Source organism: Acinonyx jubatus, chromosome X, assembly GCF_027475565.1.
Source record: "Acinonyx jubatus isolate Ajub_Pintada_27869175 chromosome X, VMU_Ajub_asm_v1.0, whole genome shotgun sequence".
In the NCBI taxonomy this organism is placed as follows: Eukaryota; Metazoa; Chordata; class Mammalia; order Carnivora; family Felidae; genus Acinonyx; species Acinonyx jubatus.
In genome coordinates, this window is record NC_069389.1 from 14,573,141 (window position 1) to 14,592,341 (window position 19,201).

The window sequence follows — 19,201 nt, forward strand, 5'->3', positions numbered from 1 at the left end:
TGCTATTTCTCTCAAAAATAAATGAACATTAAAAAAAAAAAGTCTGGCCACTGTTCTCAAACTTGCCATCAAATCATCTCCTTTCCTACTCAGCACACAACCTTGCCTCTGCTCCACTGAGAATATTGAGAGCCCTTTGGCAGGTTTTCTGCAGCTTCTGGCTCCATCTACAAATTTCTCAGTCCCTCTCTCTCCAGAGCTGTTGTTTTCCTCCTGTCTCAGAAGATGAGGTGCTTCTGTTCTTCCAGGCCAGTCCCTTGCCTGGTGCCCTCTGCTTCAGTGCTGCTGCTTTAGCAGTGTTTTTCCATCAGTTATTCCCCCTCTTCCTCCTCATCCTATATCCCTGTAGCTCTCAACCATGGGCCTTTTTGCTCCACAGGGGATATTTTGCAATGCCTGAAGACATTTTTGGTTGTCACAACTTGGGGTGGGGGTGATGGTATGTATGCTCCTAGCATCTGGTGGGCGGAGGCCAGGGATGCTGCTAAACATCTTACAGTGCACAGCACAGCCTCCTCCCCCCCCCCCCACCCCGCCCCCTCAGCAAAGAAATTATCTGTTCTAAAATGTTGTTGGTAGTGCTGAAGTTGAGTAACCTTGTTACATCCTTAGTCTCGCTTTTTGACTTCTTTGTTTTACTCTGATCTTATTCCTAAGGTTCTTGTCTTCGAAAACCCTCCCTAAACTGCTTAGATCCCCTCCCCATTCCTATCTACCTAATCTTCTCCCCTTCTCCAGACTTCTGAGAGGGTGGTCTGTATGTAGTCTATCCATTTCTCATTCACTTCTCAAACTTCAGCTCTTGCTCTGTGACTTCCCACTCTCACGCTGTTTAAACTGTTTTTGCTGAGATCACCTGTGATCTCTGTGTGCTCCATTTAGTAGATTCATTCAGTTCCAATTTTACTTGACATTCTGTTGCACCTGACACCGTTAATCACTATCTCCTTGAAGCAGTGTGTTCCCTTGGTGTCTGTGTTCTCCATGTCCTACTCTTACATTTCTTTGTCTACAAGCTCTGTTGGCTTGTCCCAGTCCAGTTACTCCTTATATACTGTTGTTACCTGGGTTTGACTTCTTGGCCAAGTGTTATCATAGGTCATTATCTCAATTACATCCAGAGTTTCACTTTGACTTATATGCAGGTGTTTTTCTAAATTCCTCCCCCATTTTTCCCTACAAGCTTCAGAGTCCTTCTTAATGACCTTCTGGAAATCTACACCTCAGCATTCTTACAGGTACCTTGTACTGAGCATGTTTAATGTGAAGTACAGCATCCTTTCCTTGAACTTGTCCTCCTTAATTGAAGAAAAAAATCTCTTACTGGTTCCATCGTCCACTTAGTCTCCTAAGGTGGTTAGCTGGGTCTTGTCAGACTCCGGATACATTATCTAGAGTTGCTAATATGATACAAAATGTGATTATGATCATTTCACTGATCTGCTTGAAAGCCTGCAGCTGTGCTCTCTTGCTGACAGAAGGAGAAAGGATAGACTCAATTCCCTTATATGGCTTGTCAGGTTCTCTTTGGTATGTTCTCTGCCTACCTACCTCTCCAGCCTCACATCCTTTCCCTGTCAGCCTCAACACTATGTATGACAGGGAGAGCTCCCCATAAAATTCTGTTTCAAATGTGCTGTCTTTGCTTGTACTCTCTCCTTTGCCTGGAACGCAGTGGTTTTCTGTAGAGTTGCTACCTCTGTGGATGGTGGGACTCCCTATTCCTCATGGAAGCTACAGTTATTTGGCACCTTTCCCCACTTCACTGGCCTCAATGTTATTGAATATTCTTTGTCTGAACTATGATTTTGGAGGTCCAGGACTGGGTAAATGGTGGCATTAGTCTCGCAGAAAGAGGACAGGGAATGGGTAAGGGTAGTTTTTACAGCTTTTCAATTATGTGATTACTATTAAGCCATTTCTTTTCTTAGTCCCTGCTACCTGTAGTTTTATTATCTTTCAAGGATTCTTCTGGAAAAATGTATCTCTTGGAGGAGATATCTTTTATTGTCCTACACGAAGATGTGGGTGTTTCAGCTCTACTGGGCTTTGCCACCCATTCAAAAAAAATTTTTTTAGGGGCGCCTGGGTGGTGCAGTCGGTTAAGCGTCCGACTTCAGCCAGGTCACGATCTCGCAGTCCGTGAGTTCGAGCCCCACGTCAGGCTCTGGGCTGATGGCTCAGAGCCTGGAGCCTGTTTCTGATTCTGTGTCTCCCTCTCTCTCTGCCCCTCCCCCGTTCATGCTCTGTCTCTCTCTGTCCCAAAAATAAATAAACGTTGAAAAAAAAAATTAAAAAAAAAATTTTTAAAGTAGGCTCCACATGCAGTGTGGGGCTTGAACTCACTATCCTGAGATTAAGAATGGCATGCTTTGCAACTTGCCACCTGTAAAATCTTAACCTGCTGCCTTGTAGCTCCTTAGAATTCCTCACTGATTTGCCTGCTGGGGGTGCTTCCTGCATTCCCAGGGCCAGGGCTGCTCTGGGGTTTTGTTTTGTCCCCCCCTCCCCCTTATTTAAGTGGATTTTAGTGTAGAAGGAAAGGTAAACATGTGTTTGGTCAGCCATTTTGCAGCAGAACTTCACTACTCTGTACCTCATGTGGTTTCTCCTTTTTTTCCTCTATTGTAGACATCATGGTAAAGAATCTCTTTTATTATTAAATTTTATTTATTTGCAAAGAATGTCTTTTATTTTTGAAAAAATTTTTAAGTTTATTTATTTTGACAGAGAGAGTGAGAGTAAGTGGGGGAGGAGCAGAGAGAGAGGGAGGGGGAGAGAGAATCCTAAGCAGGGTCTTCATTGTTAGGGTGGAGCCCGTCGTGGGTCCCGAACTCACTAACTGTAAGATCATGACCTGAGCCGAAATCAAGAGTTAGACGCTTAACTGACTGAGCCATCCAGGGGCCCCAAGAATGTCTTTTAAAGTGAATCCTTGCATGTATCTTTGATCATGTTCTTAGGACACTAGTCGTAGATATCCCTTGAGAATCACTGGGGGTGGTGATAGATAACACTGACGAGATTGTGCCATACCTGTGAAGGTTGTGAAGCAAACACTGCTGAGTCACCTAAAGGAAAGGTTGCCAGTTAAAAATGTTTACTATTTTGGCCAACGTGATCAAATGGTTTCTCCTTATTGTTTATCGTTGGATTAAAAAAAAAAATACTTCTAAGATTGAACATTTACAAAATTTATTTATTGGCCATTTGTACTTTGTACATTTTCTTTTCGTGTTAAAGGCTTTAAAAAATTCTTTGTAGGGTTGACTCATTTCTTTGCTTTTAACATGAAATAAGCAAACACTACCAAATGTAAGATCCATTGCTCTTTCTTTCTTTAAAATGTTTATTTATTTGGGGTGCCTGGGTGGCTCAGTTGGTTAAACAACTTCGGCTCAGGTCACGATCTCACATCTCATGAGTTTGACCCCGGTGTTGGGCTCTGTGCTGACAGCTCAGAGCCTGTAGCCTGCTTTAGATTCTGTGTTTCCCTCTCTGCTCCTGCTCTGCTCTTGTACTCTCGCTCTCTCTCTCAAAAATGAATAAACATTAAAATAATAATAAAAAAAACCCCTTTATTTATTTTGGAAGAGATGTGAGCTGGGAAGGGGCAGAAAGAGAGGGAGAAAGAATCCCAACTCTGTTGTCAGCACAGAGCCTGATGGTGGAGCTTGATCTCAGGCAACTGTGAGACCATGACCTGAGTCAGATACTTAACTGACTGAGCCACTCAGGTGCCGCTTACAATGTGGTTTTGACCAGATATCCTTTTTCTATCTCATTTCAGATGTATGAACTTCTGGGTTGTGAATTAATTAATTGGGTTGTTGTGATATCCAGTCAGTGAAATGGTAAACATGAAAGCACTTTGCAAATTATATAATATCATCATCAGCATTATTTATAATAATCCTTAAGTGTTTTTAACCAAATTTTGTTGGAATGTGCTCTCTTCTGTTGGCTCACACAACTGTAACCCCATACGTTTCCCCAGACCTAGTTCAGATCCACTTTCCTATGTAAAACATAACCTCTCCAGTCTAAAACAAGCACACTTTTCTTTGAACATTTATAGCCATTGTGACTTGTATGGTTTATTTGGTAATCATGAACCTACATCGTCTAATCTTGCCTGTTGTCTTTTTTTTTAAGAATTTTTATTTTTAAGTAATCTTTACACCCAACATGGGCTCAAACTGACAACACCGAGATCAAGAGTTGCATGCTCTCCTAGGCCATTCTATCTGTGTAGTGGGTCCAGTTTTGATTTCTTGAAAGTGGAGCAGTAATTTAGACAACTTATGAAACAGTCTAGTGCAGAATTTTAGATTTTAATAGCTTTTTCCTTTTTTTTTAAAACATTATCTAACTCATACCCAATTTGACATTTTTTTTTTTTCAAAGTAAACTCTGCCCCCAATGTGGGGCTCTAACTCCTGGCCCTGAAATCAAGCCAACCAGGTGCCCTGACAGTCACTTTTTTTTTTTTTTTTTTGAGTTTATTTATTTATTTTGAGACAGAGTGCACATGTGCAAGTGGGGTCTGGGCAGAGGGAGAGGGTGAGAGAGAATCCTCAGCAGGCTCCATGCCCAACAAGGAGCCCAGTGTGGGGCTCGATCTCATGATAGTGAGATCATGACCTGAGCTGAAATCAAGAGTCGGGCACTTGACTGACTGAGCCACCCAGGTGCCCCAGTCACATTAAAAAAAATTTTTTTTTAGTGTTTATTTTATTTTTGAGACAGAGAGTTAGAGCATGAGTGGGGGAGGGGCAGAGAGAGAGACACACACAGAAACTGAAGCAGGCTCCAGGCTCTGAGCTGTCAGCACAGAGCCCGATGTGGGGCTCGAACTCGCAAGGCTCAAACTCGTCAACTGTGAGATCATGACCTGAGCCGAAGTCAGACGCTTAACCAACTGAGCCACCTAGGCGCCCCACCCCCCACTCACATTTTTAAAGTGACCCATCACCTTTATTACATCTTACCAAAGCATCCAACCTAATTTTCACAGCAACTGCAACTTTCTTTTAATTGGTTTATATACTAGTTAGTTGAAAACCATGCAATGGCTATTAGAAGAGGAGTTGATGTCGTTTTGGGGACGAAATGCAACTGACTTTTGAATGGTAAGCATGCAGCAGCTCCATTTCAGGGAGCAGAAGTGTGAAGTTGAACTAAACAGTTATTAGCCAAAAACATTGGTGCAGTTGGCATTAGCCAGTCTGTTTCACAGAAGTAATGGGGAGTTGGTAACTGTTAGGTCTGTTAAGAGAAATGCTGGAGGCCAATATGGCTTGAGTGCAACGGTGCAAATGGGCTTTTGTAATACAGTTATACTTTTCAGAAAGTCCATTTTCCATGAATAACACATTTTTAAAAACAATATAACAAAGATAACTGAATTATTTAGAGTGCCTGGAGAAAATAACTCTGTACAAATAAGATTGCCATGAAACCTTTTCCCCAAATAGAGTTTTCCTTTTCTCCTGGACATAGATAGTTTCTACCTCTTCTGGGCATGTAAAACATCTTGCATATACCTTTTTTACATTTCTCACATATAGTTTATTCACCTCTTTGCCTCTTCCACAGCCTCTTCCTTTGAGGAACTTTTGCATACCATGTCTGATCCATAGTTGGTGCCCAACAAATTGAATGGAGAAGTTCTGGCCATTTAAACAGATGGTACAACCCAATCTTGCTGGGAGATACCGTTTTCATTGATGTGCTATAAGAAAATAAGCCATTAGTATCTATAAATTTAGTTCAGAAAATATTTTAGTATAATTATACTCAACTGAGTATGTTATATTCCATACGTGCAATGTACTGTACTATGTCTACAAAGGCACTGAGTTTAATAATACATGGTTCTTGGGGTGCCTCAGTGGCTCAGTCAGTTAAATGTCCAACTTTGGCTTAGGTCATGATCTGATGCTTGTGAGTTTGAGCCCCGGGTCGGGCTCTGTACTGAAGGCTTAGAGCCTGGAGCCTGCTTCACATTCTGTGTCTCCCTCTCTCTCTGCTTCTCCCCTGCTTGTGATCTGTCTCTGTTTCTCAAAAATAAATAAACATTAAAAAAATTAAAATAATACTGGTTCTTGTCTGTGGACATGTATTTTAGTAGTACCGTGGGACTATATGGAGAGGAAAGAGTAATTAGAGGCTGGAGGAATTTGTGCAGTGTTCAAGGTAGATAGTACCTGAATTGGGCTGTGAATGCTAACACCAGTTACTGCTTTTAAGCACATATTTATTGCTTTATGGCATTTGGATGGTAGTCTGGATGTCCTTAAAACTCTTCTTGCTTTTTTTCTGTCACACACTCCCAGTCTTCCTCCTCCTGTTTCTAGCCTTCTTCCCCTGCAGTATCTTTGCTTTATTTAACATTCTGCCTTTGGCCACTTTCCTCTTTCTGCCCTGGTGTAGTGCTTTATTGTTTTAACCCTAACCCTGAACTTCTGGAAATAATGCTTTTGTCTCTTCTGCACATTCACACCACTTCATCATTGTTCCTCTTATAGCATTTCTCCTCTCTCTCTCTCTCTGCACTATAGTTATATATGTACATACCCTCTACTGGACTGTAACTTCTGTGAGCAAGTTGCATCTTTGTAGTTCTAAAAGTATCTAGTATATAGTTTTTTGAGTAGTAAGTACCACATTATCTTTTAAATTTAGCTTCTTTCCCCAAACTCAGCGCCTCTTTCAGACATTCTTTTTTCTGTTCATGGTCCTAGAGTTCTGCCTTTAATTCCACATTCTGGTCAGGAAGTTCTGCTGCTTCTGTCTTCAAAATGTTATTTGTAGCCACACCATTCCTATCACTTTCATCAATGCATGCCCGTCAAAAAAAAAACCAAAAAAACCCAAATACAGAGTGCATGTTATATCTGTATAGGTGCTAGAAATACAAGTATTACAGATTAGTCCTTGCTGTAAGAATACCAGCGGGAAAGAGAGAGTTCATCTGGCACTTTTTGAGACCGTGTTTATTGAACACTTCTTTGTGCTGGGTGCTGTTGTAGCATGAATGTATTATGGAGTCCTTTTCCACAGGCTGCTCAACTCCAGGGGGAAGAGGCCTAGAAAACAACAGCTCCTGGATATCCTCTGTTCTAATGTGCATTTTCCTCCCAGGCTTTAGCATTTCTGAAATCCAGATGAGTCTTAAGCCAGGCATGTATGGTTTAATAGAGTTTTTTATTCTCCTTTCAAGAGCTTTTAAATTGATGGTGTTTACGACTAGTAGAACCTTATAGTTGAGGAACTGTACTGTATATCAATGGTAAGTATTATGATAGAAGTATGTGTGGAATTGTGCTGTCAAATATGGTACCTTATAGCCACATGTGGGTACTTAAACTGTAATTAGACATTAAATTGATTAAATTTAAGGTTAATTAAATAAAATGAAGATTTGGTTCTTCAGTCGCACTAGCCACAATTCCAGTACCCAATTGTTTGATTAGTGGGTCCTGTATTGGACAGTGTAGGTATAGAATATCTCCACCATTGCAGAATGTTTATGATTATAATTGTGGAGTGTGGTTCCACAGTTACACCTGGGGAGTTGTGGAGTTGGAGAAGCTTTAGGCATTTACTTGCTGGCATTGCTCTCATATGTATTTCTTCTTTCAAGGATGTCAGGGAACTTGTCTTTTCTTTGTTTTCTTCTGTGTTTCTTTGGTTTTACCTCAGGGCATAGGATAGTAAGTAGTAGGTACCCAGAAAAAAACAACTGGAGTTGTTTAACTGGAGTTGAAGAGTTTGGATAAAAGGGGAAAGCCTCTGCATTTTCCCCTACAGGAGGTAGCTTCGTTGGTTTTATTCAGTGTATCCTGGTGTCCTTTTTTAAAGAGGGATTTTGTTTTAAAGCAGAGTACTTATTTTTATTCCTCTCCACTTAATTGAGATATAATTGACAAATAAAATTGTATATAATGAAAGTGTGCCATGTGATGATATATGTATGCATTGTGACGTGATGACCGCAGTCAAGTTAATTAACACATCCGTCACTTCGCAGTTCCTTGGTTGGTTTGTTTTTTGTTTTGGTGAGCATGCTTAAGATCTTTCTCAGCAAATTTCAGGTATACAATATAGTATTATTAACCAAAGTAACCATGCTGTACACTGGACCTTCAGAACTTATTTATCTTATAACTGAAAGTTTGTATGCTTGGGCCAACATGTTTCCATTTCCCTACCCCCTGGCAATCACTGTTCTCTGTTTCTACAAACTTAACTTTTTTTTTTTTTTTTTTTTAAAGATTCTACATATAAGTGATACCATACGGTATTGTCTTTCTCCGGCTTATTTCACTTAGTATTATGCCCACTACGTTCATCCAGATTGTTGCAAACTGCAGAATTTCCTCCTGCCCCCTCCCCTCTCTTTTATGTATTTCCTAAAAAGTTTCTTAATGTTTATTTATTTTTGAAAGACAGAGCACAAGCGGGGGAGGGGTGGAGAGCAAGGGAGACATAGAATCCAAAGCAGACTCCAGGCAGCCTGATGTGGGGCTCGAACCCCCCAAGCACGAGATCATGACCTGAGTGGTTAGACACTTCAGTCTGACTGAGCCACCCAGGTGCCCCTTCCCCCTCTTTTAAATAGCTGAATACTACTCCACTGTATATACACACCATTAAAGAAAAAAAAAATTATTCTTTAAAAAAAATTTTTTTTGGGGTGCCTGGGTGGCGCAGTCGGTTAAGCGTCCGACTTCAGCCAGGTCATGATCTCACGGTCCGTGAGTTCGAGCCCCGCGTCAGGCTCTGGGCTGATGGCTCGGAGCCTGGAGCCTGTTTCCGATTCTGTGTCTCCCTCTCTCTCTGCCCCTCCCCTGTTCATGCTCTGTCTCTCTCTGTCCCAAAAATAAATAAAAAACGTTGAAAAAAAAATTAAAAAAAATTTTTTTTAATGTTTGTTTATTTTTGACAGAGAGACATAGCATGAGTGGGGGAGGGGCAGAGAGAGAGGGAGGCACAGAATCCGAAGCAGGCTCCAGGCTCCAAGCTGTCAGCACAGAGCCGGACGTGGGGCTTGAACTCATACTGCGAGATCATGACCTGAGCCGAAGTCAGACGCTCAACCGACTGAGCCACCCAAGCGCCTCCCCCACCACCAAAGAAATTATTCTTGAGAGAGAGTGAGCGTGTGAGCAGGGGAGGGGCAGAGAGAGAGGAAAAGAGAGAATCCCAAGCAGGCTCTGCACTGTCAGCGTGGAGCCTGATGTGAGGCTCCAACTCATGAACCGTGCCACATTTTCTTTATCCATTCATCCACTGATAGATGTTTAGGTTGTTTCCATATCTTGGCTATTTAAGTAATGCTACAGTGAACATGGGAATGTAGATATCTCTTCAAGGTACTAATTTTGCTTCCTTTGGATATACACCCAGAAGTGAGATTACTGGATTGTATAGTAGTTCTATTTTTAATTTTTTTTTTGAGGATTTGGAGGATTTTTTTTAATGTTTATTTATTTTTGGGGAGAGGGAGGGACAGAGAAAGAGGGAGACAGAGGATCCAAAGCAGGCTCCGTGCTGACAGTAGACAGCCTGATGTGGGGTTCCAACTCATGCACTGTGAGATGATGACCTGAGTTTAAGCCAGACGCTTAACCTACTGAGCCACCCAGGTGCCCCAGGATTTGGAGGATTTTTAAAAGAAATTTCATCATATTGAAATTATTATCTTACCACTTAGCAAGTGGGTTTCAGCAGGTGACCCATTCTGTTAGAAGGCTATGGTTTGATGGGATGCACTCCAGTGAAAATTTTCAGGTTTCTAATTTTGGTATTTGCAGTACTACATGTCATTTCTCAGGGAAGATATAATTGGACATGATAGATAGAAACATTTCTGTGAACCGTTCACTCCCATGGATTTCTCAGTGAGAGTGGTTTTGCACTGATTGCAGCAAAAGTTTCCTGAATCTTTTTTTTCCATTTTATGGAAAACTCAATTTTATGGTAAAACACAATTTATCCGTTCTCTTGTTAATGGATATTTAGGTGGTTTCTTGGTTTTGGCTAATGCAAATAAACTATTATGTACGTCTTTTTGTGGGCAGATGCTTTCATTTCTCTTGGGTACACACCTAGGAGGAAAATTGCCAAGCCATAGCATATGTACATAATACCAAACAACTTTCTAAAGTAGCTATACCAGTTTATGTTTCTTTCTTTTTGATACCACACAAAAGATTAAAGTTTGTCATCTAGGTATATTTACTAAGTGTTCTATTTCCCCCAAGCCTGTGTGAGTTAAGTCATTAATCACTACATGTCATGAACCCTTGGGGTCATTTCCAAATAAATCTGAAAATAATACAGATCTTTCATATCGTTCAGATGGCCCTGAAAGAGTACAAAAACTAAGCATTCTGTCTTCCTTTGCTAACAATCTTGATTGACTTTTAAGACACATAGTTCTTTGAAGAAACTGGTTCTTGCCTTTGTAGATTGTTTTGAGTGCTGTTTCCCTGTTGCTGTCTGCTGTGGGAACTAGTGTACTTTGCATGGCATCGATATGACTAGCTACTGTTTGAGGGCCTACAGTGTGAAGTTTGTAGTTGAATAAAGAACAAGATCCTTTTGAAATGCTCTTAGTTCAATTCAGAAAGTTTCAAACTGAGTTCTTGATACTTGCAAGGTTCTGTCCTAGGCATCTCCATATCTAAAGAAAGACCCATAAGGATGAGTCTCTAAACCTCACAATCCTAGTCTAATGGATATAGGAGACACACATAATGATACAAGACCAAATATATTGTCACCAGAGTTATAAATAAAGTGCTGTGGGACCTCCATATCGCAGCATATCACTTCTTAGCTTGGGTTGCAGAGAGAGGAAGGTACCATGTTTGGCTTTGTGTGGGGGGTGCGACGTTGGTGTATGAAGTCAATCTTGAAAGGATTTCAGTTGCTGTGGTTTGCATGCCAGGGGAAGGGAATTGCTTGATGGAGTCATGGAGCAGGAAAGTTTACAGTTCTTCTTTGGCTTACAATGGAGTAAAAACCTATTGTTTTTTATTTTATTTTGTTTTATTAAAAAAGTTTTTTTAAAGACTATTAATTTTGAGAGAGAGAGAGACAGTGTGAGCAGGGGAGCTGCAGAGAGAGAGGGAGAGAGAATCCTAAGCAGGCTCTGCACTGCTAGCACAGAACCCGATGAGAGGCTCGAACCCACGAACTGTGAGATCATGACCTGAGCCAAAACCACCTGAGCTACCCAGCCCCCCCCCCAATAAACCCATTGTAAGTTGAAAATATTTTAAGTAGGAAATGCATTTAATACCTAACCTACACGGAACATCATAGCTTAACTAGCCTACCTTAAATGTGCTCAAAACACTTATATTAGCCTACAGTTGGGTAAAGTCATCGAACACAAAACCTATTTTATAATAAAGTGTTGAATATCTCAATACTGTACTGCAAGTGGAAAACAGAATGGTTGTATCGGCTTGTGGACCCTTGTGATCACATGGCTGATTAGGAGCTGTGGCTTGCTGTAGCTGCCTAGTATTATGAGAGTATCATACCACATATTGCTAGCCCAGGAAAAGATCAAAATTCAAAGTACACTTTTTACTGAATTTGGATTGCTTTTGTAAAGTTGAAAAATCATAAGTTGAATTGTTGTCAGTTGGGGGCCATCTATAATTTATACCAAGTGGTTCTTGGAGTATGATCCCTAAACTGACAGCATTAGCATCACATTCAGGCTTACTGAACTAGAAACTCTGGGAGTTGATCCTAGAAATGTGGGTTTTAACAAACTGTCCAGGTGATTGTGATGTACTAAAATCTGCGAACCACTGGTCTACCCTTGATTGGTCAGAGAATAGTCAGTTGCCTTTTGGTTGGAGAGTAAGGTTTAAGAAAGGTAGTAGATGAGAATAAGAAGGCTGGATTATAGCAGGGACCTTGAATACTAGAGTGTGAGTATGCAGGGGCTGGGGAATCATTTTAGTTAAGGGACATCCTGGGAGCTTACTTTAGGGAGAGTAGGCTGGCAGACTTTTATTTATTTGTTTACTTTTTAAAAATATTTATTTATTTTTGAGACAGAGAAAGAGCATGAGCAGGGGAGGAGCAGAGATAGAGGGAGCCACAGAATTTGAAGCAGACTCCAGGCTCTGAGCTCTCAGCACACAGCCTGATGCGGGGCTTGAACTCACGAACCGTGAGATCATGACCTGAGCCAAAGTCAGATGCTTAACCAACTGAGCCACCCAGGCGCCCCTGTTTGTTTATTTTCTTTTCATGACAACTGTTATTTGATTTTTATTTATTATCTTTTTTTGAGTATAGTTGACACACAGTGTTACATTAGCATGTGTACAATTTAGTGATTTGACAAGTTTATACATTATGCTTTATTCACAACAAGTTTAGCTATCATCTGTCCTGTTATGTTGCTATTACAATATCATTGACTGTGTTTCTTATGTTGTGCCTTTTATTCTTGTGACTTATTTGTTCCATAACTGGAAAGCTTGTTATCTCCCTCTGTCCTTTCCCCATTTTGCTCAAGCCCTCTCCAGCCCCTTCTGGCAACCATCAGTTTGTTTTCTGCAATGATAGGTCTGATTCTTCTTTTTTTTTTTAGCCTCATTTATGAGTGCTCATAATGGTATTTATCTTTCTCAGTTGGAATCATTTCACTTAGTGTAATACCCTCTAGGTCCATCTGTGTTGTCTCAAATGGCATGATATCACCATTTTTTTGTGGCTGTGTAATATTCTAGTGTTGTGTGTGTGTGTGTGTACACAACATTTTCCTTACCCATTTACCTATTGATGGACATGTAGGTTGCTTCCATATTTTGGCTATTGTGTATAATGCTGCAATAAATGTAGTGGTGCATATCTTTTTGAATTGTTTTCATTTTCTTTGGGTAAATACCCAGTAGTAGAATTCTTGGATCATATGGTATTTCTATTTTTAATTTTTTGAGCAACCTCCATATTATTTTCCACAGTGGCTGCACCAATTTGCATTCTCACCAACAGTGTACAAGGGTTCCTTTTTCTCTACATCTTTTCTAATACTTGTTATTTTTTTCTCATTTTGATTTTAGCCATTCTAACTAGTGTCAGGTGATATCTCATTGTGGTTTTGATTTGCATTTCCCTGATTAGTAATGTTGAGCATCTGTAAGCTGACACACTTTTATAGGGTGAATTAAAACTAAAAGATATTGGAGGGGCGTTTGGGTGGCTCAGTTGGTTAAGTGTGTGACTCTTGATTGCAGCTCAGTTCATGATCTCAGTTTTGTTAGTTCAAGCCCCACGTTGGGCTCTGCACTGGTGGTGTGGAGCCTGCTTGGGATTCTCTTACTCCCTCTCTCTCTCTGCTCCTTCCCTGCCTGCCCTCTTTGTCTCGCTCACAATAAATAAACTTAAAAAAAAAAAAGATACTGGAAGCTGTGAGGTAAATTAAAGGGAGGAGTCATCTTGGGAATTGAAAGGAGACTGCTGCTGAGGAGTGATATGGCTGGGCCTTTATAGCCAGCTGGGTAAGTGTCCAGACAGAGGCAATGGTCTGAGAAGAAGCTGAGGCATTGAACCTGGTGCTAGGTGAGAGCATAGTGGTGCCTCCTGATGTAGTGCAGGCAGAAGGTGGAGATGCCACGTGGTACAGGAAGTAGGGTATGGAGGAAGATCATTTTTTCTAAAAATGGATAGCTTCTTCTCTTGATTGATACAGACCCATCACAAGAAATTTAGACACTCTAGGGAAGGTGAAGAAGAAAGCAAAATCCCCTCAAATGCCACATTAGAAGCAGTACATTTTTCTGTTTAAATATTTGAGTATCGATTTAAATTTAGTTTTGTATACATGGAATTATACAGTTTTGAAAACAAAATTCCTTAGGCAAGTTAAATTGATCTTGAACACCTGCCAATGTTTCACATATGAAAGATTATATACAGGTTAATGTATGTTTAGAAATTGATGGATTTTGTATATTGGAAACCATGTTTATAGGAGCAGCTAGTTGGTAAAGATGGCAATTTCATTTCACATGGTCATAAAAACATCTTCTCCATATCAGGTGTTACAGAGGAAATCTATGGTGAAACAGTATGAGATGTTCTGTTTGCCAACATCAGTCTTGGAAGAAGAACCCCAACTATATTGAAGATGAAACATTATGGCGCTTATTAGAATAACAAAGTTATTCTGGTGTCTTAGAAGAATCAATTAGTATTGGGCATAACATGGTCTCATACATAGGAACTCAATACCAAGTTACACAATTTTCCTTTTTTTTTCATTATTACTATTTTTAAATAGTAAAGCACTTCTATTTTGTTGTTGTTTTGTTTTGAGAGAAAGAGGGCGCAAGTGAGTGAGGGACAGAGAGAGAATCCCATAAGGGTCAGGAAGAGAGAGAAGCCGGGCTCCTGAAGCAGGGCTTGTGTTTTACCCAAAGTGGGGCTCATGGTTTTACCCAAAGTGGGGCTCATGATTTACCTGAGGTGTGGCTTGAGCTCACCCGAAGTGGGATTCGAACTCACAAACCATCAGATCATGACCTGAGCCGAAGTCAGATGCTAAACCAACTGAGCCACTCAGGCGCCCCCAAAATTCTCCTCTTAAATAGGCAGCTAAATACCAGTGAATTTCCTAAGCAACAAGTGAAGTTGTGGAATACAGTTTGCTCATTTGTTTTTGTGAAAAAAATTTTTTTCATTCACAGAATATACCATGTTCTATACTGTGATTATTTAAGATATTATAGCTCTTCTATATCAGTAAATATAGTTATATAATTTTAAAACTTTTTAAAAAGTTTTGAGATAGCATGAGTGGCAGAGGGGTGGAGAGAGAGAGAGAGAGAGAATGAGAGAATGAATCCTAAGCAGGCTCAGCCGTCAGTGTGGAGCTCTGATGTGGGGCTCAAACCCGCAAATGTTAGGTCATGACCTGAGCTGAAACCAAGAGTCGACACTTAATCGACTGAGCCACCTAGGCGCCCCTAGTTAAATAATTTTAATAGTGGCATGATTCTGTGACATCGTTTACTTTATCAATCCTACATTGACAACATTGGAGTTTTTTTTATTGTTGATTATTGTGAACAGCACTGCTGTAGTATACAACTAGTATACAACCTTTGTAGTATCCATTTTTGCCCATTTGATATTCTCCTTAGCATAAATCTCTAGTAGTAGATGGGTTTTTAAATCCAGTGGTACTCATAAATTTAAAATATTGATACTTATTGCCACATTACCCTCCAGAAACCTTTATATTCCTACCTGCAATGAATGAATTCACCTATTCCCATACCTGTGAAAGAACATGAGATGTTTGTTACTGTAATCATTACCAGCATATTAGGTTAAAAATGATTTCACTGTGTCTCTTTTTTTATTTAATTGGTTACTAGTGAGAGTGAACGGCTTTTCATAGATTTATTAGGTATTTATATTTGTTTTGTTAAAGGCCTGTTTATATCTGTCTTTTTGTAAGAAAATTTGTAAGACGCTGACCACAATTCTGGGGTCATTCCAACTTCAGATCATCAACAAGGATTCTTTACCACATTCCAGTGTGTGTGTGTGTGTGTGTGTGTGTGTGTGTGTGTGTGTATTGTGTATTTCCAACACTACCAAGCAGTTGTCTAGACACCACCTGGGTGTTCTAGAATTCAACTCCATTCTGACACTATCTACCTGGAGATACCATTAGATTCCATAGAGTAAGGGCTCAGTCCTACAAGATTACCGCCGTGTGCCCCACCATAATCCCCTTCTGAGGACAATCCAAGTTCAGGTATGGTCACTTGGGCTTCTGACTGACTGGCTGTTGATTGGAAGTTACAATCTTTGTCTCATTTTTTTTTTTTATTTTGTAAATCAGGAGGTATACATACTCACCCTTTGACTTTTTAAACTATTTTGTAGTGAAGCGTGATAAACAGTTAACAAGGTATATGAGACATCAGTGAACACCACAGTGTATTTTTCACAAAGCCAACACTTCTGTAACTTGATCCAGGTGAAGACCTAAACCTTGTAAATCTCTAAAAGTTAGTGGTATATCAAGGGCTGGGAGTGATGGGTATGGTCTGCTCCAGGTTCAGACAATAACTGAGTGCATTTTCTATAGAGAATTTAAAAACAATACAATTTATTGACTAAAAGTTGGTCTGTTTTTTATCATTATCATGTGTTGACCATTTTAAATTTCTTAAAAAAAATTGTTTTTAAGTGTTTATTTTTGAGAGAGAGAGAGAGCGAGCCTGAGCAGGGGAGGGGCAGAGAGAGAGGGAGACACAGAGAAGCAGGCTTTAGAATCTGAAGCTATCCGCACAGAGCCCGACGCAGGGCTTGAACTCATAAACCATGAGATCATGACCTGAGCTGAAGTCGGTGCCCCCTGTTGACCATTTTAAAAAACTGTATAATAATATCTGCTTTGCTTTGTGGCTTACCTTGCCATTCTTTTTTTGGTGAGCAGAAGTTATTAATTTTAATACAGTCCAGTTTATCTGTGCTGTCCTTTATGGTTGGTGCTTGTATGTACAGAGAAATATTAGTCTACATTATCTTTTAGGAGCTTTATGTTTTCACTTTTCGATTCAGATCTAGAACATACCTGAAATTAATGTTTATGTTGTGAGGTAGAGGTTAAGTTTGATTTTGTTTTCCTTATGCATATCCAAATGACTTAGCACCATTTATTGGCAAAGATTGAACTTTACTCTCTGGTCTGTGATGCCAACTTTGCTGTACAACAAGTATCCATTCATTCCATATATAATTTATTTCTGTGCTTTCTGTTCTTTCCTTTCATCCATTTGCCTAATATAGTGTCTTAATGACTGTGCTTTATATTTATAATAAGTCCTGATACCTGAAGAGAAAGTCTTTGTGTTCTTGTTCAAGAGTGTCTTGTTTTCCTTGGCTGCTTGCATTTCTAAATACATTTTTGAATAAGCCTGCAAATTTCCATTAAAAAACTTGTTCAGGGGTGCCTGGGTGGCTCAGTCGGTTGAGCGTCCGACTTCAGCTCAGGTCATGATCTCGCGGTATGAGTTCAAGCCCCGCATCAGGGTCTGTGCTGACAGCTCGGAGCCTGGAGCCTGCTTCGGATTCTGTGTCTCCCTCTCTCTCTGCCCCTCCCCGGCTCATGCTCTGTCTCTCTCATTCTCAAAAATGAATAAATGTTAAAAAAAAAAAAACAAAAACACTTGTTCAAATTGAGGTTGTATTGGGTCTCTAGATCAATTTGGATAGAATTGACATCTTTAAATATGGTAAGTCTCAAGAACGTGGAATATCCCTTTACTTATTAGGTTTCCTTTAATTTTGTAATATACTGTTTTCTACAGCTTTCTGTGTAAAGGTTTTCCACTTTTCTTTTCGTTTACTTCTAGAAATTTGATATATACATATATTTTAATTTTTTTTAATGTTTATTTATTTTTGACAGAGACAGAGCATGAGTGGGAGAGGGGCAGAGAGAGAGGGAGACACAGAATCCAAAGCAGGCTCCAGGCTCTGAGCTAGGGGCTTGATTTCATGAACCTCAAGATCATGACCTGAGCCGAAGTCAGATGCTTAACCAACTGAGCCACCCAGGTGCCCCCGATATATGTATTTTTAAGTTTATTTAAACAGTGTCTACACCCCATGTGGGGCTCGAACTCACGGCCCTGAGATCACGAGCCACATGCTCTACCGACTGAGCCAGCCAGGCATCCAGAAATTTGGTATTTTTTGATGGTATTGTAAATGGTATTAAAAATTCATTTTCTAACTTTATTGCTGGTATATATAAATAAATTGATTTTTCAATATCAACTTTTATATCCCTCAGCTTTGATACTCATTTTTTTCTCATAGTTTATTTGTAGATTATTTTGGATTTTCTATATGTGTAGTCTGTGACTAGTGATAGTTTTTTCCCTTCATTCTCAGTTGTCATTTTTTCGCCCAGCTTTCTGTTTGTAGTGGAAGGGTTTGCCTGAATTATACAGTCAGCATTATTGGAAGCAAAAATTCTTCCTAAATGAAAAATTAAAACTATTTCCCATTCTCATGACTGAATTATCTTTGAATTTAAACCCAAAAGTCATGAGGCCCAGTGAAAGGTAATAGTATCTTTTGAGACATCATAAATGTTCCTAAGGCCTGTATAAACAAATTTTATGAAATCTTTAAATGTTTAGAATTTAATTGTGATGGTGATAACTCTTGATGTATCCCAAGGACTTGTGTATATATGAAAGCTTATGAGTAATTTAAAGAATTCCTCGAAGTAGTAGAGTCACAGGGTACTTCTGATGTACTAATTTTTCTTAAGCATCATCTTAGAAGTTGTGTACCAGAAATAGCCCAGGGAGTTCTCCACTTCTGCAGAGGGCATTGGCTTGCTCAGGTAGTGCTGTGTGGTGCCAACAGAGATAACTGTGGGAAGAACTCTTGAAACTGTGGGGAGAGAAGTGGCATATGGGGGTCAGTGTGGGCAAGTGCCACATAGTGTTTCATAGAGGAAAATTCCAAGTTAACTACTTGGTGGACTGATTGCAACTGAGGTATCAGAGTTTTGTTGTAGTTTGTGCTCTGGCACTGTTACACATGCTAGTGTGAGCTGCGGGATTCTGTGGGCTTCTATCATCAAGGGAGTCAACAGATGTTGATCAAGCTTGGGAAAGTGATTACCACTTCAGTCAGCTTTTGCAGGGACATCTCCATGGGGGAGTCTGTGTCATCCTGGTTCTGGAATATTAACAGTAACATAATGGAGCTGTAGGGATGGACCAGCAAAAAAGGCACTTATAATGAACAAGGGTTCTATTGACTGTTTTGTCAGTCATGGGAGTGGACAAACAGAGGCTGAAACTGTAATTAGCATTGTGGAATGAACCTGCCCCCCCTCCCCATTTCTTCTGCAGTGCTTTTACACATTACACATGGTAGGTATTCAATTAATGTCATATGTGTGTGAACTGTCATTAAGACACTAGAAAACTTTTTGAGGCTTGTAAGTTAGCACTCCAAATGTGCTCATTAAAAAAAATTAGTATCTTTAATCAATTTAGCAGGGTAAATAATTTCACTATTCCTCTAGATTAAAAATTTTTAAAGATCAAGTATAGAGGAGAATCTCATTCTGAGTTTGGAGCATGCTATATTTAAATTCAGTTTGCAATTTTCCAGT

At 39.9% G+C, this 19,201-nt stretch overlaps 1 protein-coding gene across 4 annotated transcripts in view; it reads left to right on the plus strand.

The window, feature by feature from the left end:
• Positions 1-19,201, plus strand: part of CDKL5 (cyclin dependent kinase like 5) — a 196,711-nt gene that overhangs the window by 16,361 nt on the left and 161,149 nt on the right. The window contains exon 1 of one of the 4 annotated variants that reach the window (XM_053202126.1): positions 15,362-15,808. The exons of the other annotated variants lie outside the window; for them this stretch is intronic. The gene's annotated coding sequence lies outside the window, so the exon portion shown is untranslated. Of the gene's footprint in view, positions 1-15,361; positions 15,809-19,201 lie in introns of those variants that run through there. 4 annotated transcript variants of the gene reach the window in all.